Consider the following 27,359-nt stretch of genomic DNA (forward strand, 5'->3'; position numbering starts at 1 on the left):
AATGTTCATGAAATGTTGCCGAGCACAGGAAAAGAACAGGCTTCTAGCACATCCCCACCAACACTGTCTTGTGGAGGTGATAGTTCAGGGAAAATGGCTGAGAGTACTGATACATTTCTTTAAAGCTCTAATAACCATGCAGAAAAGTGTCAAATTGAGGATTTAAAGGCAAAGGCAATAGTCCCAAGAGAGTGTCTGGGAGTGATTCCTATGTACCTGACATAACTCAGAAGCAGGAGAGCGGCACTCAACAGCTAGGAGAATTCTTTGCGCCACCTCGTATAAATCTGTGGAGGGCTAACCGGAGGTTTATGTGAGCTGTGTGTCCAACACGTGTTAGAAAATCAGTCTTGTTATATTTTCCTTGTAAATCCTTCCAGTAGTCTTCTAGGTTTAAGGGGGACCTTCACATTTGGAATCGAGAAATGAGTATAGATTTTTTGAAACTGCCAAGATTTTTGTGAACTGTAATATGCAGTTTGTGCAATATATGCGGGGTGGGGGGGTAGAGGGGGGTGGCTGGGGACATGTAGGTGCTGCCAGGCATTTAAGGATTCAGTCTCAAGAAGTTCCTACCTGCCCACTCTTCCCCAACTGCCTCCTAAGAAGAAAAGAAAATGAAAAGACCCCCTTTTCCAAGGGATTATGTTCCCCAAAAGTGGCTAAGCAATCTCTGTGGCATAGTGTATGGTGTGACCTGGAGAGATAGACTGATTTTCTTTTTTAGTTTATAGACACTGTCTTGTAAATTACAAATGATATCTCACACTAGTTACTCACATTCCACTTCTGAATACACCCAAGCTGAAAATTTAAGATTGAGAGAAAAATACTTTCTAAAATGTATTTAAATTGAAGTTAATAGGAACAAGAGCCTTGAAAATTATAAAAATAAAATCATGATATTATTACCATTTTCTAAAAAAACACAGTTAAATGTCTAATATATGCTAGTCACATAATTCAAATTAATATCCATAAAATATACTTACGGCATATTTATACTTTATAAGTGGATAAAAAGTTATTTCCATGTTTTATTAAAATATCTTAAATTCAGTATTTCTCCATTCTGTCAGGTTTTAGCTTCAACATCAATTGCTCATTTTTCTCAAAATAACAAAGTTCCTTAAATAAAAGTGGTAAAACTTTTGATTATTTAGGATGTTCTAAATTAAACTACTGTTTTAGACTTCATTTCCTCTGGTTTATTTCTTGAAGTAAAATTTCTAAATATTACTCAATGAATATTGATTTTTAAAAGTAGATGGGCAAGTTCTAGCAAATCTAAGAGTCCTATGCCATTTAATCCATGAATCACATGTGTGGCTCACGCTTATGTGTGTATGTGTGGAAGCAGCAGCTTTATTATGGGGGGAGGGGATGAAGAACAGCAATTTTAAAGAGCAGTACCTCTTAAGAACATAAGCTTTTGTTCTTACATATCCTTAAGAGGTTCAGAAAAGTGAAATCAATTTCTAAGGAGTAGAAACGAGGGATTTTCTAACCAAGCTCATACCCAAGACAGTGACTCCCACTTCTTGATCTCCATGATTGGAACAATAATTACAGGGAGCTCAATTGGTAATGAGACAGCCTGTTCCACCAGTCAACACACCTAAGAGACTATTTTTCCTTCAACACTGTGTCCTCCCTATTTGTCCCACAATGATCGTTGCCCTGGTTTCTGAAACAACTTCCCTCCTTTCACTAGGATGGGAACTGTCAAGTCTTCCCCTGCTAATGTTTTGTTTTATGAGGCAAAGCATTTGTTTCTTCCTGTCACTCTACCACCTTATGGTTTTGCAAGTCCCTATTGCTTTCCTGCTCTGAAAGCACTACCAAGTATCTCAGGTGGACTACAGGCCACCTCACACACATAGCACGCAACTCCACGTGCAGGTGGAGTTCCAGAAGGTGGGCGCTCAGCCCCTATCAGTATAACCTATATTGTAAGCATATATAGCTCAAACATACTGTTGGCACACCCAATGTTCCATTGTCTTTTTGAGTGTAGTGCAGAGAGTAGGGGAAATTTTAAATAATGACATTTAAATTGCAAAATGATTCCATTTACCAAATTGTCCTTGAAGAGAATGAAAAGAATTCAGAATATTTTAGTGGGAAGTTTATTATAACATAAAAACAAGTCCAAGGTTATCTTTTTTTCCCCCCTTTTCAGGACCTATATGGTCTGTTCCTTTCTGCTTATGTAATCTCCCCCCCTCTCTCTCTCTCTCTCCCTTTCTCTCTCTCTTTTTCTCAATTCCCATGCTTTGAATGACTATAGCCAGCCCACCCCTATCTTTATGTGACCATTCTGATCTACATCAAATAGAAAATGCATTGAGCCTCTTCACTGCCAGCTTTTAATTTCCAATGCAGAAAATCTCATGTTATCCCAGGTTTCTGCCCACTACTTGTCCAATTAAAGATGACTGAATCATAGGCTTCATACCCAGCAGCTCACTTGTCAGCAGCCTAGGTACAGGTTCTCAAAAAGCCCCAGACAAGGTAGTGGCTGAGGGAAGCATCAGCTGTACAGGCACTCTGAGAGTTCCCTGCTGTAATATTTTTGAAGCACAGATCTGTTGGCTAAAATGCCATATTAAATATAGAGCCTAGGCTGATAACATCAGAGAAGAGTCACCCTCTGAATCCCATTCAAATCACAAGAATCTCAGATATCAGAAATTCTATCTAATATCTTTACATCAGATTATGAAGCATTTATCTACACTAGCAAGACCAAATACAGAACATGGGTTCCACAAGATGTGAGCTACCTGAACATCATTATAAAGGTGTAACTTCTATACCTTTAATGAACCTTCTTTCTCAGAGTGCCTAGTCCTGCTCTCACAGGAGTAACAGTCTCATTCATCATGCCCCCTGTCATTATGTGAGTAAATATAATTTGTGATGTTTCATATGTCTTTACTTTTTTGTCTTAGTTTACTTGTTTATCTTTCCATTAATAGACTAAAAAGTGAATTATGAAAAAATACACTTGAAAAGGGTGAACACTGAAAGTAGGTCATCTTTGTGGTCTTCTGTGAAGGGTGTGTAAAACTAACTCATCTCGCATTCAGTGGAAGTGAGTTGGCCTTCCACCAAAACAATATGCTTTTGTAGAACACACTTTCTTCTTGATTTCTATCATTTACTTTGAAAGTTTCTGATTTTTAAAAGCTATTCATATTTTAAAAAGGAGTATTTTTCAGGATCTGAGGTGAGGTAAAGAGCTGTTAGTTAGACTTGGTGGCAAAAGCACAACCCATAAAGGAAAAATGGATAAATTGGACTTCATTACACTTTTATTTTTTGAAGCCATTGTTCTTTGGAGAGAGTGGGGACATTGCTGCCAGAAACTCTTGCTCTTTCTCAGGAAATTGCCCTGAGCAGACAAAAGCCAACTTGACTAGAGATGCCTTGGAGGCTGCCTGCCTCCAGTCATGGCGTTCTAGCCCTTGGCTAGAAAAATTCAGTTTTTGTGTTCCAGGTGTTGCTCTTCCAGAAACACTCCTGACCCACTAAGAAATTCAGCATCCAGCAGCAACTATGACTCACCTTTTCAGACAACCAAATCTTCTATTATTTCACCACAAGTGTGAATTTCCACAGTGACTGGGTTATTTATATTAACTGGAAATCCAGCTAAAGGAAAGTGCTGTTATGTCGCTCTATTGAATATGAGCACCTTTAGAACTAGAGTTGGGATGAGGTAGAGGAGGCAAATTTTCACTCAGGAGATGCTGTCCCATGCTGTTCCATGGCCAATCAACCCTGACAGCGAATGTGATGCTAAAAAATACAGTTAAGCGTTTCCTTTGATATTCAGATATCAACTGAACAAACTTTGTTTCTCTAGCTAAATACTTCTTTTTATCCAAATGATTTCCCCAAATAAGTGTGTGTGTTTGTTTCCTTCATTCTAAGGTGCCATCAATTCTAAATGTGTTAACAGTTTCAGTCTTTAGGTCTTACGAAATTCCACACTGTCTACATTTTGTATCAATTGACAATGGCATACATTTATTCATACAATACTTTCTTTTCCAATATCCTAAAAATATCAGACTCTACACCTGTGTGTGTTCAGAGGCTAGGATTTTTCAGGTTCCCTTTTGTGAGTTGTCTTTCTGTATGAAGTCATTAATGAGCTGCTTTTCATAATTCTTGATTGTAATTTGAACTGCTTCATCAATTTTAACATTAACTGTTTTATGTGCATCTTCTGTGTGTTAACATCATAGTCTGTATCTGTTTTTATTTCTCTAATTGAATTACATACCCCAGGATATTAAGCAGAACCTCTTGAAAGTCAGCTGGAAACTGCTTAGTCCTTTATAATGCATGAGTTAGTTATAAGAATATTCCCAGATTGAAAATTCCAATATTCTTTTATAAAATATTTACCTATATCTTCTGTCTTTAATTGCATCTCCTGATGTGTGACAGGCAATCTTCTTTACAGGCAGTATAGGTTCACATCACAGTGCAAACCTTTTTTCAGATACTTTAAATGACAATGAAATATCAAAACTTAATTTAAAACTTAGCCACAAACAGTGCTGTTAATGCAAATAATTAAACCAAGGTGAAAAGTGAATGAAGAGGTGCCTTCCACATATAGCTAAGTTCATGCATAGGCCATGACACCTGAGTGATTTGCAATGGTCTTTAACTAGAATTTATCCATTCATTCAACAAATATTTATTTACACTCTAATGCTGACAAGCTTTGATCTACATACTAAGGATATAGGGTGAATAAGGTTGATAAAATCTTATGAGCTTATGTTCTTTTTATTTTTCATTTTTTATTTTATATATTTTTTACATCATTTTTCATTTTTGCACAGCACAATGTATGCATTTCAATCTTGGTTATAGTACCCATACAATTCCCACCCCCCTTGTTTTGATCCTAGAACTTATGTTATTTCATTCTAAGAGGCACACAGATTTTGGAAATAATAAAATGTGGCAAAATAAATAAAATATGTATCTCGGAAGAGATGTAACTTTAGAGTTTTTCAGTTATTCTAATTCAACTGTTTATGATTCATTTAAAATTTTATTAAAACTGTTTCAGTTTTTACATATTTTCCTTTAAAAGATGTTTCTTACATTATATAATTTCTAATGCAAAAAAAAAATTACAACTTTATATAACAAATTGCATATAACCCAGACTTTCTTCTGCTCCTTCTTTCCCAACCTTCTTTAAAACAAATTAGCAGAGAATATTTATGGGATAGATTCCTTTTATATTCCCTGTGTTCAGATATGGAAATGTATGGGGAGGGGACATGTGAGGAGGGGAGCAGGAATACATAGGTATTATGGTGCTGGTGCCGGATAGAATTTAAAACAAGCTACACATCAACCTTCAAAACAAAGCCAAGCAAACTTCCAAAGGACACTGTCCTGGAATGCATTTAAACAGGCTACTAAAAATGGAACTACACCCCCCCCAAATGTATATCTACAGATATATGTGTATATATATATAATTTATGGTACATACATATTAAAAAAAAGTAATGCAGGGAAATTAGTACTAACATACCATATATTTTGTTCCAAACAACATGAGAATACTAATTGTATTTGAAAACTGCCAAGTGAGCATGTACTTTCATGTGTAAATGTGGATTTAATCTTTGATGTTCATGGGACATGATTCATGACCAGTTTCTGTAATATACCAAGGAACTGCTTTATCTCTGGGTACCGACATATTATGTATTAGGCTGTAATCAATACTACTTGTTACATACTCTGTCAATGAACTAAACCATAGTAGTCTTGCAAATGAAGTTTTAATTACTAGCACAAACATCCCTGTTTTGAAAGGTAGTAACCCTATATATTCTATAACACAACTTCATAACCAGGTGTAAAAATCAACCTTGGGTCTAAAAATCTTAAAATGTTGATATTTGAAAACTATTTTTTTATGTGACAAGTTCATATCTTAGGAGGGACAATGAATTCAACTTCCTCATTTGTAAAATGGAGATGACAGCTATTAGCTAACAAAGTTGACACCAAAATTAAGTTAATGATGGATGCAAAAACACACAGAATATTTTGACTGCTTCTAAAATGGTGAAATGGCAAAATAATTTGAATATGAGTATTGATACCCATTATTGGATTAGTGTTAACCTTGAATTTCAGCAGCTGCTATCAATGCTTATAACACAGAGATATAATGTTAATGTTAAGCCTATAGGATCATTAGTGCATTAATTTATCTCAGAGAATAGAATTGACTTCCAACATGTTCAAGATTAGAAAAAGACATCTCTGGTCTCTCTGCTTTTGATCTGTGGTCCACATATCTACTGAAAAATATCTAAATAGTAAACCAGAAAATTTCTTAGTACCTACAATATGACATATAATATTGTTCACAAACTGGGCCCACCTCAACTTTAAGTTTGAGCTTCTCAGCCAAGAGAATGTACACTAACTGTGCTCCTGAAAATTGTGTTGGTTACTCCATTGGGCATCTGCAGACTGTGTGCTGTGGCCTTCACCTCAAATACAAGGGGGTTAGGTGGAGACAAGTCACACAGTGCAGGAGTCTCAAATCTCTCAAGATAATTATATTTCAGGGGAGTCCCTGTGGTAAGGATCTTTCACAGATCCTTTGAGATACCAACCAGATAAGCATTTTGAAGTTAATTTTAAGGATGTTCAGAAAGAGAAGTAGTACGAAATGGTGTCTGCAGCAAATCGGAGTAAGCAGGTGGATTCAGGGCAGTCATTCCTACCTCCCAAAGCAAAGGACACAATCTTAAACTTTATGTACATCTCGTCTTACTCCTTTCTGCATACATGGTAACTTGTACTACTCTAAGTGACCCTGAATCAGTCAGTGAAATTTAGATGCCTGGTATATGCTAGTTCTTTTCTCTTTCCTTCCTCTCCCAATCCTGGTAACACATAAAATTTTTCATCTCACACTACTTCTTCATGGTATCAAATAACTAAGTACTGAATTGAGTCAAAGTTTCTAAATCTTGTAAGAACCTAGTGATTGTTGAAATAAAGCACGTTTGGTGGGTGCTGAAAGACATGGGGATGACACAGTCCCTCTGAAAAGGTTGCCTGTCATAAACATCTGCTACTCAGCACCTGTCTACTGTTGTCAAACTAAAACGACAATTTGGTGCAGCCTCTCTTCCTATTTTTAATGAGAAGTCAGAAATTCAGAATATTCTGTTTAGTCACCTGGTTTTAGATGTTGACGATTAAATTTGTGGGATTTTTGTTTGTTCTCCATGAAGCACTGTGAAAATTAAACAAAATGCACCTACAGAAGACCAGTTTGAACCTTTGCTATAATGCTGTAAGTCTTGAGAATCTCTAGATAATACTTCTTGGCATCAGAGCTTGAAAAGATCTCCTGCTCTTTCCAAAAGAATAAAGTGCTGCTAGAAAGCACCCAGGTTGCTCATGGCTGGGTTCCAGTGTGCTATCTTTCCTTATGTAAGAAGTTGGGTCAGTACCTGACTTATAAAATTATGTCTCTCATTTTAATCAGCAAGGAAGAATTTCTGCACTGTAAAATCTTATTAAGGGAATTTGATTGCAAATTGAATGTGGTCCAGCACCTCTCCAAAGCTCATTTAAGATATTTGATATTTGAGGGAAAAAGCCTAAATGGACACGTTAACTATCCATTTACCTATGCTATTCCAAATTCTTTCTCTCTGCTCTTCAGACCATCAGAAAATAATGTCTTAGATCACATTATCTCAGTCAATCAAATATGTGGCTTCCGAGCTACAACGCAACATCATGTTCCTTGATTTTATATATGGCTACTATAAAAAAGTAGCATGTTTAAAAGCATGATTTGTACCTTTTGGAAAACTGATAGTAGGTATATTCTACTGTATCACATAATACTGCTTTATATTGGAACTCAAGATAAATTCCAAGAAAAATAGTTCCAGGAAAGGATGTCTATCTTCATAGATGCAGCTATGTATGTAGTCTTTTTTTTTTTTTAAAGATTTATTTATTCACACATACAAGAACCAGGGTACAGGCCAGATGTGCGGAAGGGTGAAAGGATTCGCCAGAGACAGAGTGGGGAACAGAACAGGCAGGCAGACTGAAACACACTGATGAGGGGAGCAGCAGGCGAGACAGGAGAGGTCTGCTGCATCATGTGGGTGTCTTGCCAGCCAGCCAGGATCAAACCCGTGCTGCAGAGGCTGCAGACAGCTTCACAGTGCTGCGCTCAACCCGCTGCGCCACCAGGGGAGGCCCATATGTATGTAGTCTTAATGGGAATAATACCTTTTCTTAGTTGCCAGGTAAAACCTCAAAATCTACATTAAATGAAACAAGAATCCTAGGTTGGTTTCTGAGTTTTTGAAACCTTTAGTGACCTTCCCCATCATTTGTTCACTAATATAACATTGGCTTTTGGTTTTGGGTAACTGGGAACAACCCAGCTTTAACAATTTGTTTTTATTCAAGTGAGTTTCTTTTAGTGGCTAACAGGATTATAATTTATTTACTCTATTTTCATAGTATTATTTTGCTTTTATATTTATAAATACACTTTTAAAGGCTAATGGGAATTCCATTTATCTCACAGATTTGGGCAGTTATCCATTTCCAAAATATCTTCTTCATTATCTACAACAGGGCCTGAAAATTTGTCTTTTGGAGTACATTATGGTTTTAAGAATGTTATAATTTCAGAATTCCTAGAATTGTCATCTATCTAATTTGCTTATCAAATTATATCTTGGCTACCTGGCACTGAACTAGGCACTGGAGATACAATGGTTAGTTCTCTTCCCATATAATGCACACAATCTTTGAAGAAGACGAGAAACCACTCATATATGGAATGTAAAGAAGCAAAGCAAATGGACAAAGTAAAACAAAAACAGTCCCTTAGATTGTGACAACAGAATAGGGGTTAACAGAGGGGAAGGGGATCAATGTGGGGAATGGATTGGATGTTGATGGATGGTAGCTAGACCTTTGGTGGAAGAAGTGGTGAAGTGTATACATTTGTGGAGATGTATGCTAAGCTCCTAAAATGTATAAAATGTTATAAATCAATCTTACCTCAGGGAAAAAAGTGATGGAACAGTGTGTGCCAAGGCTAAGAGTCAACAGGGAAAGGTCCTTTGGAGGAATTGAAGGGGTTTGGTTTGGCTGAATTGTGGAATTCAAGGTAGATAGAAAGGGGCAAGATGAGATTACAGAGGTACCCAGCAGCCTGTTGAACATGATCCTTGTGAATCACTTATTTAATTGGTACTTAATCCTAAGAGAAAAGGAAGCCACGTGTGCTTAAAGAAATTAAAAAATAAACCTTTTTACCTTTCTGCATTAGAACTTGACCTTTGTTTAACTGTAGCTGGATCTCCTTGGTAACTTGATAAAGATAGGATGTCATTACCTCTTGAGGTGACATTGCTCATAGTAAAAAAAAAAATGACTCCTCATTGGTAAATTGCATCTGCACCAGGAGGAACTAGAAAGGAACCCTAAAAATTCAGAATGCCAATGGGATTCTTTTTTTTTTTTTTTAAAGATTTATTTATTTATACAAGTACCGGGTACAGTCAGAAGCGAGGGAGGGTGAGAGAATTCACCAGAGCGGGGAGCAGAGCAGGCAGAAGGACCGACGTACACTGCTGAGGGTAGCAGCAGGCAACAGGAGAGGCCGGGGAATTGAACCGGTGCTGCAGAGGCTTTGGGCAGCTTCGCAAACCCAGTGCGCTCAACTGCTGCGCCACCCGGGAGGCCCGCCAATGGGATTCTTGAAAGAGGAAGAAAGCTTATGATTAGCAGGACACCACCCACAGCTGCAAGGATGGGCTGCTCAAAGACTCCCCAGGAGGAAGGTTGCAGCTGCCCTCCAGGCAAGCCACAGGCCCTGATCTCTGTCCTAGTCAGCAGATACAGCCAGGAGTGGTGCATGGTCATCCTGCCAGTAGCAATGCTAGTTGAGGCTTAAGAAAAATCCCTGGTGGGTAGGGCACCGCTGAAGGGTATTAAGTAGGGGAGTTAAAATGCATAGATTTGTTTTTATAGGATCATTTCAGCTATTAAAAGCAGCTGCCTCTAGGAGAGGTTACTCTAATAATACATTAACAAGAATTAGTTAATAGCCTTGCTGGAATAGGATGGAAACCTATCAGAAGAGGGACAGGAAAGAAAAGCAACATCCTTTTAAGTTTCATGTAGATACAGAGGCTCTAAACCCATCAAGATGGACTTACACGAATGCAAACTGGCACCCACCTCTATTTGTATGTGGTTATCTGCCTCTTACTGAAGAAAACATCAGGTTTGACTGGCCCGAAAGAACAACCAGAGAGGAAAGGGGAAATACAAAATGGGGACTATTCTTCAAAATTCAGCAAATATGGAAAGGGCTGGATTTGAATACTGTCCCATTCCCTAACTAACCATGTGACCTGAAATAAGTCACTCAGTATCTCTGAGTCTCAGGCTCCTAGGCAAGGAAATAAAGGATTTAGACACATGACCCCCAAATGATCTTGACTCAGAGGTCCTATTAACGGAGTATTACTTGTATACCCAGTAATATACTAACTTCTAACATCCCTCCCTCCCCTTCCAAGACTTTCAACACTAAGTTAGTATCAAATGCCTATAACAAGAAGATAGTGTAGTGGGGGGCCAATAGTTAGAGTCAGCCCAAGGTGGAATTGAGGACCTTGTTATTTCTCTGCACCTAAATTTCACTCTGTGATCACTTCTATTACCGAAGAATTTTATATGTGCTTTAGATTCCACAAGTGGGGTAGGGGGTGTTACTTAGGGTCTGCCAGACCAGTCTCATCTGAAATCACCCAAGATAGCTGAGCACATGTCTGGAGTACTTACTGCAACATTTGTCGACCATAAACTCTCACTGACTGCTGCTGATTGACAGAATTAATAGAGATAATTAATAATTCAGTACCCCTGTGCTCTTCAACCATGTTGAAGTAAACATAAAAATCCTGAACAATTTAAGGCTAATATCTAGAACAAAAAGATATAAAGTGGAAATAATAATGTAATTTTTAAAAAGATGTCTCCAAGAGATCTAAGGATTTTTATACTCTAGGGGGATATTAAAATATATTCACTATGGCTATGTGGCATTACAAATGCAGTGGGAAACACCATTTTTACAAAAAGTTTTGAATTTGGAAATTTTAGTGAAAAGGATTGCGTGTACTTCTAGGAAATCTCATCATGATCTCAGTGTAATAGCCATTTGTAAAAGAGCCCTGAACTGAGTCCACGCCAGGGAGCATTATTGGAAAGTGGCTGCTCAGACAACTTCCTGGAATTCCTCTCTGTGCAAGTCAGCAGCTTGCTTGGCACGAGCTAGGTGCTAAACTGAGGCACTGGCGTAAGGGCATATCCCAAGGTGATAAAGTTTGTGAGTGATGACTTGAGTCTTAAAAGAAGGCAGCAGAATAGTAGCTTATGCTATTTAAATTATGAGATCAGCTTTCCTTCTTTTAAGTAAAAGGTGCAACTAAATGAGACTGTTGAAAAAATAAATTGGGACAATTCGGTAAGTATTAGTCACACTACCTCAAATTTGTACTTGGTGCTTGGGAGTGTGGAGTAAATGATCCAGTCTCCCTCTTCATGACCCTTTCAGCAGTTTCTATCCTACATTTCATAGACTCCTGATAGTTCTCTGAGGGAACTATATGATTGGTTCAAATTTTCTTTGTAAAAGATGTACTCCAGCTATGATTAAAGAACTGTTATATAAAAAGACAAATTTTTTACACTAATTTTTAATAAACTTGGAAACCATAAACACACTACTTACACTGTCAAATAACCATTTTTGTGCAGATCCAAGATTAATCTCTGTCCTTATGTTTAAATGTACCATTTATTAGAGAGGTCACATCTGTGGTTTAATATTAGCAATGAGCAGTTTTACCAGTATAAAAGTATACAGGTCAGTGCTACTGAAGTGCTCTTCTGCTTACCAGGATGAATCAGAATTTTTTTTCACTACAGAATTTATTTTTCACTAAAATACTACACCAAAAAGAATTCCATGTTGAAACCTAAAGCATATATATTTTATACATCTGTCTTAAATTTAGATCTCATGACTCATCAAATACACTGATTTCACTTTTAACTTTATAACATAAATTGTTATGTTAAACTATTAAAATATAGTTTGTATTAGTTTATTGATTACTTCATTTCACAAAGGTTCAAATGTTTTTGAAAGTTTAAAAATACCAATATACATCCCTTCTCAGTTTATAAAAGAAGCTCGCCTTTGGTGACAATCATTAGACATTTTTAAGCTTTACCTAGGAGAGGGAAGATAATTGTGAACATTGGCTTTATTTTTTAAAAAGGTTTTGCAAGTTCTCAATTATGGCTGTGCAGAAGATCCCACACAAAGGGGAAGACATCTTAGCTCAGTTCATAGTGTTGAAATAATTTTGTAGTAACTTTCTGCTATTTAAGCAATTATGTATATGTAGATACCATACAACTCTTACCTCTAGGAATTTGAAATGGAAAGTTTTAGAACTTGTGACCTAAAGTAGCATTTTATCCTAAAGTCTATCAAAGTTTACTTGGCTTTTATCATTTCTGGATTTGATTTAAAAAATTAATCATTTTGGATTACTATTATACATTAAAAGAGTACATCAAATTATGAACATTTATAAAGGTAACTTGTAAATCTGGGGAAATTGGGTTTAGGGAAGGAGAGGACAAAGAACGTGAGACTATATTCAATACAACTAGGAAGGGAAACCTGCCAATTGTAATAAATAAAATGACTTATGATCCCTTCAACCTCTTCATATAGTTGTTATAAGTGGAGCATCTAAGTGCTTTATACCATTAGTCACTACTATATTGTAGCTTCATTTTTACATTTTCAGTACCTTTTATACTTGTGATTTATGCCTAAGAAATAACTAGAAGAAACATATATGCCTTATATATGGATCCCTGGAGGAGACAGGACTCAACTAAGTAAACTTATTTTTTAAATCCAGTCTGTAATGGTGTTACCAGATACGTGGCTTTTCCAGTAAAACCTGCTCCTGTAGCTTCACTTTCCACGTATGGACTTCTTCCAGGGCTGTGCTGCTTTCTTAAGCTATTGCACAGTGGAATCTTATCCTTTATAATGTTTTGGAGAAAGCTGAGGGTGGCGCCTGCACAATTTGATTTGGTGTAAAAATACACACCAAATCTGATTTCTGTTACATTAAGATGTTCTCTGACAAAATATACAGAACAAGAAGTGAATTGTTTTAGAAATATCTTGCAAGCTTGTTTCCCTGAATACCTGACCACTAATCTTAAAAAATGGATCAAAATCTACTTTAAGTGAATATTTAATAGATGATTTAATGGTCAAGTTAAGATACATTTTAAATGCTAAATATAAAAATGATTTGCGATTGCTTACTGGAACTATTTGTAATACGAGTGAACATATATAATAAACTAATATTTAAAGCAAATTTACTAGGGAAGAAATGAAATGACTATCTTCAATTCATAAACATTCTACATTCATCAAACTATATTTTTGACTAATAGTTGGCTTTTGTAATCTGAATATCATCACAGTGGATTGCCATTAACAGTAAAAATAGTTGAACTCGTTCTTTTAATGTCTAATATTTTTCTTGTAAGTGAACCATTGGAAATATAAAAATGGCAATATCCTCCTAGGAAAAGGCCTAAACTAAGCTAGAGGGAAATGCATCAATATTTCTAAATAAATGAACTTAGGCTTGTAGAGTCCATTTTTCTACATGACACCCCATGATTTGCAGAAAAGAATCTGGGATTAGCAAATAGCCGCTGCAGTCTAGTCTAAGGTCATTTTCCAGCAAGTCATACCAACATAGAAAAGGTTCAAAGTCTGTGTGGTACCCTAGTTCTCCTCCCAGTAAGATGGACAAAGTTTCATTTCATTTTGTGTGTGCAAAGGGAAAGGAAGACATGTCAAAACCTTCTGAGAAAAGTAAAGTATAAGTACTAGAAAAAAACATGCTAATCATTTGAAGATAACCATGCCTTTTTTTCAGTATCTGAAAATAATGCTCAAATATATTTGGGATTTCTGAACTATCCCTTCCATCACAGTCCACTGTGAACAGGCTAATTTGGATAACTTGAAATCCAAGATCCCCAAGAAAATTCTAAAACTCCTTTGCATGTCTCTATATTAGACATAAAAGTGTTATAGTATTAAAGTAGTGCTATTCTCTAGTGGACTGATTATAAACCTTTCATTCTCTTTCAGTATCATGAGAATACCAGACGACGAGAATACCAGACAAAAGCTAGTGCTTCTGTCTCTGAGTCACACAGGTGAGTAGCAATTCTGCTTTGCCAGTATTTTGCCATTATCATCTAAGGCACTATTTCACAATGCAGGGTATTTCATAGAAAAAAATAAATGATACTGCCCATTCTCAGCAGTTTGAAAGAAACATAAATCAATGGCATAAGGGAAGCAGGTGATGTAATGGCTCTAGACTTAAGTACCTGACTTGAAGAGATGGATTGTGAAGTTTAACCTTTGAAATTATTCATTGGATATTAATATAAACATATGGTGAAACACATTTCAAAGTTACCTTGCTTTGCTAAAATTCTATTCATTAAATCAAGATTTTTTAAAAAAAGTGGTAGAGAGAAATGAAATATGTATTTCTGGAAATTGTATAATAGCAAGACTTGATATGGCTGGTCTTACTTATTGTTTCATTAGGGTTATTTATAGAAAAAGTTCAGAATGTCTACATAAAACCACAAAAAAAGAAAGAAAAAAGATGGTGATGAAAACCAAACTTGTCAATAAATGGTAAATGATACAAATGCTTCTAAAGGAGGTGAGAAATCAGACTGAGTATTAATATATACAAGTTGGGAAAATTTTGAGAACTCATTCATGGGTGGTGGGAGGTTAAAATAATGACTAAATATAAAGGATGAGAATTAATTTCTGATTACAACTAAGAACCATAGCAGCTCAGAGGTGTTACAAATATCATCTGGACTCTGGTGATTCTGATGATATTTGGTGCTATTTGGTCTAAAAGCAAGGAGCTACATTCCTCTCCTCTATGTAATGTCAACAATCGTTCTGCACAATGGACAATGAAGCATTAGTGTTCCATTTAATACTCCAGCTTCCTGAAGAGGAAATAAAATATTAAGAAAATGGAGTTCTGATTTACAAATAAAATACTAAACAGAAAGACACTCCGACATAATTTGGACACAGGGCTTTATCTCTTCTATTTTGCTTTCCACTTCACACTGAAAATCTCTCACTTTTCTTAAAATAATTTTTAAAGGCTCCCTTTAACTTTAAGGAAAAACCAGTGTGCTAAAACCTCCACATTTTAGGTGGCTCACCTATGGACACAATCTGCAACAACCTCACATCCTGTACCTGACCACACCAAATCCAACCCTGTTTCCCGACCAGGTCACATTGTATGCCACTGTGTCTGTTGTCATGTTTTCCTTTTGCCTGAAATACCCTGCTTATTCCAGCCTCCTCATATTTGGTGTGAATTGGATCCTCCCAGAAACAGATGCTATTATGGCATTAAAAATATGAAAGGTTTATTGGGGAGCAACTACCAAAAGAAAAAGGGCAAAGGCAGAATTGGTCAAGAGGAGCTCTTCATTCACTATGCAGAGCTGATAAAATCTCTGTCACCCCATTGGAAACTCCAGAGCAAATATCAGCTGTTAGAAGTGATCTGCATGGGCCAAAAATAGCTGGCCCTTATTATCATCCCTTTTCTCAGTCTTGCCCCAAGAACAGTAAGACCTCTATTCCAGGGATGGATCTTCGAGTTGTAGCTGGCCTCACTCCTCACAGCTTCTAAAGAGATCTAAGCAGTGCATCTGTGTGTCTGCCACACCATTATTCTCCAAAGCACATGTAAATGTTTACTCTGGTGCAAAGTCTTTAAAAATCATCCCCAGGCAACTGGTGGCTACTTCTGTAGTAATGTGCTTATTAGTTCAGTAATACATACTCTTCATTTAATCAGTCAACAACATTGATTCTATGCCAGGCCAAGAGCCAGGCTCTCAGGACACAAAAAGGCAAGTGAAAGAAAAGAGCAAGAAATTCTTTTGCTAATGGAAAAGATGGAACTGCTGTAAGACGATTCACTACACAGCCTGGGTAGGACTCTAACCAAAGTGTACCCAATGTGGTTGGAGCACAAGGAAGACTTGAGCAAGAAGAGCTATGGAAGAAACTTCTTGAATTAGTTGAGGGTCACTATTTTGGTTTTAGTGAAAGGCCTGAGTATACATAGATCCCTTTCCCAAAGGCAGTGGCACTGGCTGTTATGGGAAGGCTCTGGAAACTGCTGAGGCAATGGGCCTTAGGTTTCCCCAATGACTGCAGTTGGAGATCCATATTGGCATTTGGTGGGAATACAGCAGAACTGTCAGATGTCCTGCAGTGCTCAGGACAGTCCTTCACAATGAAAAATTGTCCTGACATTTCAGATGGTTCCAAATATTCTACTGAACATTCTTAGAAGGGAAGGCCCTGCTAATAATTTCCTGAAGCCAGATACTAATTTTATTTCACACATAGGAATCTTTTAAGGCTTTTAATACATGCTGAATTTTCCGGGAAAGTTACTAATCCTATATATCAAGGAACGGCTACATTTTGCTGTTGGTATTGTCCAGGTACTCCCTCCCTGCCAAAAAAAAAAAAAAAAAAAATCCATTTGGACGTCCATGTCTCTGCCCAAGGTCCTGTCTGCATTAGTAGCTGTTGTTTTCTCAGCAGTGGGGTGTGTCCCTGTCAGCATTTTATCTTTTAGAAGAATCATACTGAAGCTTTTACCTACTGAAATGCCTATTATCTTATTATAAATGACTTACTCTTTGCATTTTCCTTTAAACCTTAGACAAATTATGTGTGAAGATAGGTTATAGTACTTATGAATTTCATTTTAGAATTATGAAGGGGGCATTAAAATAATATTTATAAAGGTAATACTAGGAGTGATCAGTCAAGGCCCACTATACTTAAATTTTCAAGACCTCATTCTGATGAAAAGAAACCTAAGAGGCTGGAAGAATGATCAGCTGCTAAGGACAAACTGCCAGGACTCCAGATTAGCAGAACTACCTGGCTGGAGGAAAGATGTTTCTCTGTAGATATAAATAAAGGACCCATGTTCATCTCTAACTGATAAAGGAAAGAATAAAGCGACAGCTCTTCATTGGACTGTCTTATTTCTCGTATCTTATTCTTAAGGATTGAAAAGGAAGCACTTTGCCTTCTGTTTTTGCCTTCAAACATGTGTCAGCATTAGTTTTTTCCTGGTCCCTCTCTAGGCAGATAAACAGCTCCTGAACTAAACAGATCAATCTACAGAAACACCCTTAGAAGAACGCTTTAGATGAAAACCACCATCTAGCTAATGATCTTTTCCATTCTCTTCCCACCAACAGACTATTAACATATTATTTAGCAGTTCTTCCATTCTGCCTTAGACCAGAATCTTGGATACATTTCTGTCACCATCGTTTATCATTTATCTGTTCACTCAGGCAACATACATTTAAGGAGCACCCATCATGTACCATGTGCATGCCATGTGGTGCGTTTGCTGCTAGAAGCGTGAGATGAGTAATTCCAACTTTTGTCTTCAAGGAGTTCAGAGAGGTGGGAAAGAAAGGCAAGTAAACAAGCAGTTAAAATGTCAAATGATATATACTGTTTTAGAGTGAAATACACTATTTTGGAGGGACATATAGATGGAGTATAAAATATAATATAATAAAAAATTCAGTACCTTACTTGCGCTTTAGACATAGTAGTGTTTAATAAGAGTTGTGAAGTTATTCAAAGTGTCCCAAGTTTGAAAATTAGGCAAATAGAGTGACAAGTTCAAATGGAAACTTGCAAAGTGACTTTCTGAGGGTAGGAGAGCTTCTAATAGCTTGAAGAAAAATGGATGCTTTTTTCCTTCAGTCACCACTGCTTTGCCATGTGACAGACACTGTGTTATCTGCTGAGAGTGTAAAGTTGGCAAAATGCTTGCTTTTTCTCTCAAGGAACTCCATCCCTAGAAATGCCAAAATTGTTTTCAGAACTAGGAATGCATGTCCATATTGACTAATGGAGTTGCATTTGATGGAGGAACTAAAGTCACAGGATCAGCGCAGGGATAGACTCTATAGGACAAGGACTTGGGGGATCCAGGCTGTAGAGAGGGTTCCAGATTAGCAGCATAAGGGCTACTGACTACAGGACATCAGGAACGAATCAGAAGTACCAACAGGGGAAGATGAGTCAGAATCCAGGATATAAATCTAAATACTGAGGAGACAGTGTCTGATGGAGCAGCTCCTTGAATACTGCAGAGGCTGTAGTAGCTGAATGAGGAACAAGAGGATGAGTTTCAGGCAAAGCTTGGGCTGTCTTCAAAATCTCTTGTTGAAATCAGAACATGAAAAAATCAGTAATGAAAAGCCAGCTAAAAAGAGAAAAGCTTTCTGGAGAGTTAAAAGCTAGGTTCATGCTTGTGTTTATTTTTAATTTTTTGTGAGCCTGGTGTGTGTACACCAAAAAAAAATCCCAGGATGATGGCACTTGAAGCACAATGTTAGTGTATATTCCAGATACTCTCTGGCTGCTAAAGAGAAAGCAAATTTCTGCTTTTCATTGTCTTTCTTTCTTTAGTAATGAAGACTTGGCTGAATATTTCACACAAGCTACAATATTTCCCACAGTCCATCCAGTCTTCCATGCACTCAATAAACTCTTATTACTAGCTACTGGGTGAAAGACCAGCCTAGGTGATCAGAGAAAAAAAGATAAATGGACCCAACTCCTGTCCTTGAGGGGTCAGTGAGGGAAGGCCAGTCTCAGCTTGGGAGGACAATAGTGCAAAACACATCGATTTCAGCGACAGACTCTAGATCGCTTTTTCTTTGTCAATAAATTTAAATGGGTATGCAGACAATAATCAATAAAGTGGTGCCTGCACAACTGTTACCAAGGAAATATTTAACTCAATTCCTGGATGCTACCATTTCTGTGCAGCAGGCCAGGTTGGCATTCTGATTGCTCACAAGGAAAAAAAGACAATGAAATACTCTAGTTCTTCATATGCCAAGATGAAAATCATCAATCTCAATCTCTGTGAAAGATGAAACTACTTTTGGAAAAAGAACAGTGAGCTCTATCAGTCTTTCTAAGGCAATCCTGCCTTTAAGATGATACAGAAGCGGTAGAGGCAGTGAAGTTCAGAAGAATTTATATGGGGGGAAAGGGTAATGATGAAATAGCTCCATCAGTTTTACAAGAAGCTAAATATAGGGCAAGACATATACTAAGCCCAAATGACAACAGTTTTTTCTTTAAATATGCTAAATAATTTGTTTGCTTACCATATATAAATTCACCTTCACCTAAAATATAGTTTGAAGTTTAAGATTATCTATTATATAATTCAAATTTATGAAAAGAAATTCTAAATTTCCTTTTTTTTCTTCTTCCCACACTGCCAACCTTTTACCGTTTCAACTAATACACAAAATCTTCTTCATTTCTAGCACTAGCCAGTTAGCATTTCAGTTCCCAAGTGTAAAACCTTCCATTTTGTAACCACTAAAACTTTTATTGGAATACATTTAGTCTACGGCCATACCACCCTGAACGCGTCCGATCTCGTCTGGAATACATTTATACTCCAAGTAATAGTCTTTATTTTTAAGTACATAAATAGTGGAATATCTACTAGTGTCACACCCAGAGATTATGGTGAGTAGATACAGTATTTGATATTTGCTGTTTAATTTCTTCAAGAGAATTTTTCCTCTGTTACGCCAAAAAATCTGGGGGTTTACTCCCTTATAAACCCCAACCTGAGAAACACTTATCTCTGTAACTATTCATATAGGAGGCATTTAGTATACATTTCCTGAGTAAGAAATTGTGAAAGGGGGATGGGGTAAGTGGGAGACATAGCATGCCATGACCAAGAACCTGGATTTTTTTTTTTAATTAAAGAAGTACCATTATTTTACATCTCTGGGGCCTCCCTGGTGACCCTGTGAAGCTATCTGCAGGCACTGCAGCACTGGTTCGATCCCTGGCCAGGGAGGTGACCACATGGTGCCATAGTCCTCTCCTGACTGGCCCACTCCTCCCCTCAGCAGTGTATTTCAGTCTGTCTGCCTGTTCTGCTCCCACTGTTCTGAATCCTCTCACCACCACCCCCACCTCTGGCATGTACCCCAATTCTTGTATGCATAAATAAATAAAGCTTTAAAAAATGAAATATTTTACATCTTTGTTAATATTTTGACAATATAGGATTTCTCCCCTTAAGTGTGGTCATTATAGCTCTCCCACCCCCAAAGCATCCATAGTCCTCTGCCATAGTCTCATGTGCTCTCCCACCTAACCCACCCTATTCTCATCTCTCTCCATCTATTCTTCCCCTTTTGGATGCCTCAGATCTACAGTCAGTTTTCAAGGGTTGGTTTTAAAGTTTGTTTTTAACCTTTGTTTGGTTTCTCTATATTCCACACATAAGTGACACCATCAGGTACTTATTTTTCTCTTGGCTTATTTCATTTAGCAAAATGCTTTCCGGCTCCATCCATGGTACTACAAATGGCATGATTTTATCCTTTTTAATTGCTGAGTAGTATTCCTGTGTGTGTGTGTGTGTGTGTGTGTGTGTGTGTGTGTGTAAGTAACATCTTCTTGATCCATTCATCTGTGTTTGGGCATGTAGACTGCTTCCATTTCTTGGCTATTGTAAATAGTGCTGCAACAAACATAGGAGTGCAGGTATCCTTTTGAATTAGTGTTTTCTTTGAATAGATTCCTAGGAGCAGAATTACTGCAGCTAAGACTTCTAATACATGTTGAATAGTAGTGGTGAGGGTAGACATCTTTGTTTTGTAACAAATCTTAGTGAAAGGCTTTTAGTTTTTTACCATTGAGAATGATAGCAGCTAGGTGTCTGTCATTTATAGCTTTTATTATGTTGAATTCATTCCCAGGTTTTCAAGGATTTTCATCATAAATGGTTACTGAATCTTACAAATGCTTTCTCAGAATCTATTCATGTGGTGTTTACTTTTTGTTGATGTGATGAATTATACTGATTGATTTTCAGATGTTGATCTATCTTTTGTTCCTGATATAAATCCCTATTGGTCATGGTGTATAACCCTTTTAATGCATTGTTGGGTCTGAAAAACCTGAATTTTGAAGCCAAACTACTTGTGTTTACTAGCTCTGATGCTTGTTAAGGTAATAAGACCTTGGACAAATTACTTAACTTCTTTGCATCCATTTTCTTACCAAAAAATGGGTACAGCACTACCAATACCCACAGCATTGTGGCCTGCATCAAGTAATTCAAGGTGCATGAGGCAATTAGAACATACTAAGTTACAGCAATTTTAGTTGTTTTATTGTTATTGTTATTCTGAAGAGTGGAGTTTAGAAAAGGAAAACTTTAGCACAATGGTATTCAAAAAGGTCACAGAAGTTCTCCAGAGAAGAGATTAAAGACATCTGGGTTTCCCTGTAATGTGCAGGTTCCTCATTTATGCATGTATTAATCAGATGATTCTTGGAAGAAAAGGGCATAGGTAGCTTTAGAGGTTTCATTTTAACAAACACCTGCCTCTTCTGCTCCAATTTTTTGCTTGGCTAAATCATGTTTTCCCTTCAGGCAAATATCAGGCATCTTTTCTTCTAAGATGTCTTCTTGACCCCCAAAACTGGGTTAAGTGCGCATTTGATGTGCTCACATAGGCCTCTTCTGAGGCATATCACTCATTTTTATGGTTATCTTGATGCTAGTTTGTATCTTCAACTGGGCATTTCCAATTAGTTCTCTCTGATATTCTAACTCATGGATCAATGAATAGAGGCATAGAGGAGTGATACCGAGGAATGATGCATAAGGACTTATTCAAGTTTTGAGATAGCATAGGGTATAACTAAGAATACCAACTTACCAGCCGTGTATAACCAATAGTGTATCACATCTACCTTTTTAGTACCAGCCACCCAGAGTCTGTGGCTGGAAGATACTTTCTTGCAAAAAGTAATGAGAAACACTGTAATACGCTTAAACTTATAAGCAATATATGTGTTATTAGTATGTTAATATTATTTCCATTACAAAATATATACACAAATAGAAGCTTTGAAAGAACAACATTAAAACACACACCTCCTGATGTTGCTTAAATAAGTTTGGCAATGCCATATATCCTATTTTGCTTAAGCTTGCATTACTAGTATTATCTTTGATTCATAATTTTTTGGCCGGGATGACTAATTTTCTAAGGGTTAGCTAATACTAGAAAATAAAATCCGTGGGTTATCTAAGCACGGAAACTTGAAACTGAACATAATCTTCGGTGGAGTGAGTCTTCTACCCTTCCTTCAGCATATCTGGCACAATGTATGAGACTCTGCACCGGACAACACAGGAACCAAGTCAGGATGCCAGGATCAGTCTACTTATATTATTTCATTCCTGCATATCCAAACAGCAAATACTGTCAATTATACCTTTAAAATCATATAATCAGCATGTGATCCTTATCACTTCTCAATTTAGCCACCATATTTGTTATAAACTGCCATCATCTGGATTGACATAGCAGCTTCCCAGCTAAACCCCTAGCTTCTGTCCTAAGCCCCTGAACCACAGGTCATATGACCCCACTAAAATCTATGCCATTCTTCTGCTTAAATGGTTTTTCATTCCACTCAAGAGAGGAAGTCTAAGATGTCAGTTTGACAAAAAAGAACTTCTCTTGTGTGTCTCTCATTATTGCCCAGCTACGTGATCCCTCATAACACATGGGAATTTCAGAGATGACTTCTGGGGTTAAACAAAAGATACTGGCCTCACAGACTGGAGATCTCAAGCCGGGGTGGGGGGCTTGGGGGGTGTGGGATGGGCAGCGGGGAGGGTGTGGAAGATGCACTTACTATACATGAAGACAAACAAGGAAAAGTTTCCTTGTCAGGTAGTCAACTATATTTCAAAGTGTTTCCACAACTAGGCAGATTTTCTTCTGAGAAACTCTGTAGCCACTGCCCCTCATTTAGTACCCCTAAGTGAGTCCATCAGCTGATGGTCACCAGGACCACAAAACTTTTCTGTTGAATGGACAGTTATTTCCTTACTTTATTAAATGGAAATGAATGCTAAATAAATAAAAAACACTAAACAAAGAACGCATTTTCATTTAATTTTGTAGATACATCTTTGAAAATAATGTGTGTAATAAAGATTATTTGCACTACCCATATATGATGCATCATCTTCACAACAGCACAGTTTAATGTGAATTTAAATTCAGCCAGTAATTCTAAGGTGACAGTTTTATCTACAGAGACCTCCCTTTTTATTTCAACCAATTTATTTAATGGAACAATTTAGTGCACTGTATTAACTAATCCAAATAGCGTTCAAAGAAAAAAGTAAAGGGAAATAACTTTGAAATGTATTTTAATAATAGAAGTCATAGCTGTTTTTAAAGCAATGAATCTTAGCTTCAAATGTGAGTGTTAATTGTACAATTTCTTGTTAAGAGATTCAGGAAAGATAGATAGCATTGTAATCATTATAAAAATGTAACCTCAGAAAAAATTTGAGGTCATAAAATACTGATACACAAATACTGATACTTCAAATATAATACATGCTATGAAATCAACTAGAGAAAACACGAAAAAATAAATGACACAAATTATAAAGTTCAAATTCACATTATGCTTCAGCTCTCACTTCACGATTTCCACTGCTCTCTAGATGCACCTCATGTTCCAATAGTTTCAGAAACCCGGTGATTTTCTTTATTATAGGGACTGAGATGGCAAAGACTGAACATCCTGCATTTTCTTTGGTAATAGAAAGTATGATTTATGAGTGAGGAAAATCTAAGAAAACCGTTTAGTAAATTATTCAATTTTCAAATCAGGCTGATTTAAGGCAAATTTCCTTCAATCTGTCAGTTTGAAAAATGCAGCTTACTGGATAAGAACTCAGTGTTTAAGAGAACATCTGAATTTGTTTCCCTGTTTTTAGTAATTTTGAGACTTTAGGCAAAACACATTAACATTTCTGATATCCAGTTTTCATTTAAAAATGGAAAATAATATATTTCAAAGTGCAAGATGTACAACACAGGTGGCACTCAAGATAACTGGTACGGTGATGAACTTCCTGAAAATACTGTATTTTTAAAGTGTATGAAAGAAACACAATTACTATGTCAAATAAAAAAATTACTGAGATAAATCTTCATATACTATGAAATATCTTCATACTGTTTGTTTATACAAATTCTTCAAATGTTGGAAACTGAGCCTTAGAGCTCATTTTGATTGTGTAAGAATTTAAGGACAAAGTGAGGTAACACTCAAAGTACTCAAATTTTTCCCTTATGATCTGTTGTCATAGTATTAGAATGCTAATAAACTAAATAAACTCATATACAGAGGCCCAGTGCTAACTGTTACACTATGGAACCTAAATATACTCATATAAAAGAAGTTTATGAAGATGCAAACATATTAAAACCATCATCTGTTACTTTCCAAATGATTTGTAAGTGATATTCATCACCAAGAAACCAAAAAAGAATAAAATTGGGGAAGTGGGGGAAAGAGGAATAAAACTCACAGAAAACAAATGAGCAGGAATTTGATAAAACCAAACAACATAAACCTCTTACCATAAAAATTGCAAGGTGATGGATGTTGGACTGACACTGTGGCTGACTAATCTGCCCATAAAATTTGAAGAATATTCACAACCAGCATATACCATCTTCTTTACCACTAAATCAAATAGGCCTTTTACTTATTTCTCTAAATTCCATCAAACAATTCAGTAAATGCCACTATAATAAAGGTCTAAAATGTTTCCTATAATTTTACTAAATTCTTCTGAATAATTTTAAAAAGGAGTCTTTTCTAAAAAGGGGGTAAAGAGAGACATTATTAGCCAATATGGTATTGCATGAAAATTTTCCTCTTTGATGACTGTTAGGTTTCTCCTTTAATAAGCTACTACAATTATTATTTTCTTATAAGCAGCATTTCCCATGAAAATATATGCTCAGCATTTTGTGAATGTTTTCCTTCTTTTAAGTAAAATATTCTAAATTTTATCATCCAGCATATAAAACACCTCTAATATTTTTGCATTCCATAATACTCATTACTAACTTGAAGTTTTCTTTTAACATTAACAATGGATTGTTCAATAATAATCAAAAGACTACTGTGTCTTTAGTCATAGTAAGACTAAATTTCATAGTGCCAACAATTTGTTATTTTTTAATAACATTTTATTGATTTACTACTGTTTAAAGCACTCTTTCAAATTTGGGAATGTGAATTCACAGCTGTACGTGTGTATAATTGTCACCTCATCCACCTCCTAAGTTCTAGTGCCTTTCCCACTATTAGATTTACCCCTCTGTTCTCCCCTCCCATTCGCTTCCACTTTGTATGGAAAAAGTACCAAACATTCTTAACCAGGAGAATCGGTTGCAGCAGATCAGGGCTCAGTCTGGTGAAACTTCAAGTAACAGGTAAGCCATGTGTGACAATAAAACGTATGAAAAGTTTCACTTACACAGCCTGCCATGAATTTCTTACTAGGAAGAGGGCCATGGACTGGTGGATTAGTTAGATATTTAAGATTTGGAGTAAGGCTCACAAATGCCACCTCGTGGGAGTTAACACATGATGAATGACACCGTTTGTCTTTGCAGAGTTGGAAGAAACCTGTCAATGACTCTAACAGGCTTCTCCACATGAATCAAGAACTCAAATGTAGTCATTGGAAATTAAAGAAATTTTTCTACATCCTGCTTAAAAACTGAAATGCAATTATAGTCATATCATGTAATAAAAAAAGAGCACTTTCACAAAAGTGAATTTGCCAGATAATTAAACATAACTTCCACCAACCAAACAAAATGACTTGAATAGTTACCTAGCTTCATCAAATTAGTTACTGGTTTTATCCTCATCAGTGACTGTTCTGGCCTTGTACCCTAAAAAAACTACCATCTGAGGCTGCACCCCAGCATCCACACTTTTGACCTTCATCGTCATGGAAATGGTGACAAAAAGTGAAAAGGGAGAATAGTCGGGGGGACAGGATGTCATGAGCAAACTCCACAAACACCGGTTTTAGGGACACCTGCCCCCACCCCAGACCGAAGAGCTCCAAGGCCTCCCCGGTGGCGCAGCGGTTGAGCGCTGGGTTGCAAGGCTGCCCACAGCCTCTGCAGTGTCGGTTCGATCCCCGGCTGCCGGGCAAGGATCCCACATGGCGCGCAGACCTCTCCTGCCGCCCGCTGCTCTCCTCAGCAGTGTACTTCCATCAATCTGCCTGCTCTGCTCCCCGCTCTGGCTCTGGTGAATTCTCTCACCCTCCCATGCTTCTGACTGTACCCAGTGCTTGTGTAAAAAAAAAAAAAAGATACACTTCAAAGAGCTCCAAGGCACCAAGGACTACAAATCCCATAATGTCATCACCACTGAAGGGAGAATTGCTGGGAACTAAGGGTGGAGTTAAGTAGTTAGTCTTGGTATATAACCAGAGACATGTGGGCCTTGGGGGTTGTTGGTTTTTCACCATCCTTCAGCATGCTATGGGGGTCTTAGCTCAGAAGAACTGGTAGGATGCATTTTCCAGTTTCTCTCTCTTTCTTTATCCCTGGGTTAGTCCTCTCTTCAATTCCCCTTTTTGTAAATTAAGCCCTTTATTAACCTTTTGTTTGTGCCTGCAGTTGAGTCTCATTATAAGCACTTTTAAGCACACAGGTGAGGACTCACACTCAGACCAACCGATTTCACATTGGGGTTGCCCTGTAACAGCCTTAGGAAATATTGTACCTGTTATGATCTTTGTCCTTCGTTCAATAAACCTATCCTCCTACTTATCCTTTCTCACCATATAATGCCTTCCAAAAAGCAACACCAAATAAAAGAAAGAAAATCTCTTTTGAGAGTTGAAATAAGTACCTGGAAAATTTTTTTTTGTTTTTTAATAGAGGCATGTTTTATTTGTTTGTTTGTTTGTTTGTTTTGTTTATACAAGCACTGGGTACAGTCAGAAGCGTGGGAGGGTGAGAGAATTCACCTGAGCCAGAGCGGGGAACAGAGCAGGCAGAAGGACCAAAGTACACTGCTGAGGGGAGCAGCGGGCGGCAGGAGAGGTCTGCGCGCCATGTGGGACCCTCCTCCGGTGGCTGGGTAGCAG

At 37.1% G+C, this 27,359-nt stretch overlaps 1 protein-coding gene across 2 annotated transcripts in view; it reads right to left on the minus strand.

Moving 5' to 3' along the window:
• Positions 1–27,359, minus strand: part of WDR72 (WD repeat domain 72) — a 198,956-nt gene that overhangs the window by 44,016 nt on the left and 127,581 nt on the right. The window lies entirely within an intron of this gene.

Source organism: Talpa occidentalis, unplaced genomic scaffold (assembly GCF_014898055.3).
Source record: "Talpa occidentalis isolate TD23 unplaced genomic scaffold, MPIMG_talOcc4v2.1 talOcc4.11, whole genome shotgun sequence".
Classification (NCBI taxonomy): Eukaryota; Metazoa; Chordata; class Mammalia; order Eulipotyphla; family Talpidae; genus Talpa; species Talpa occidentalis.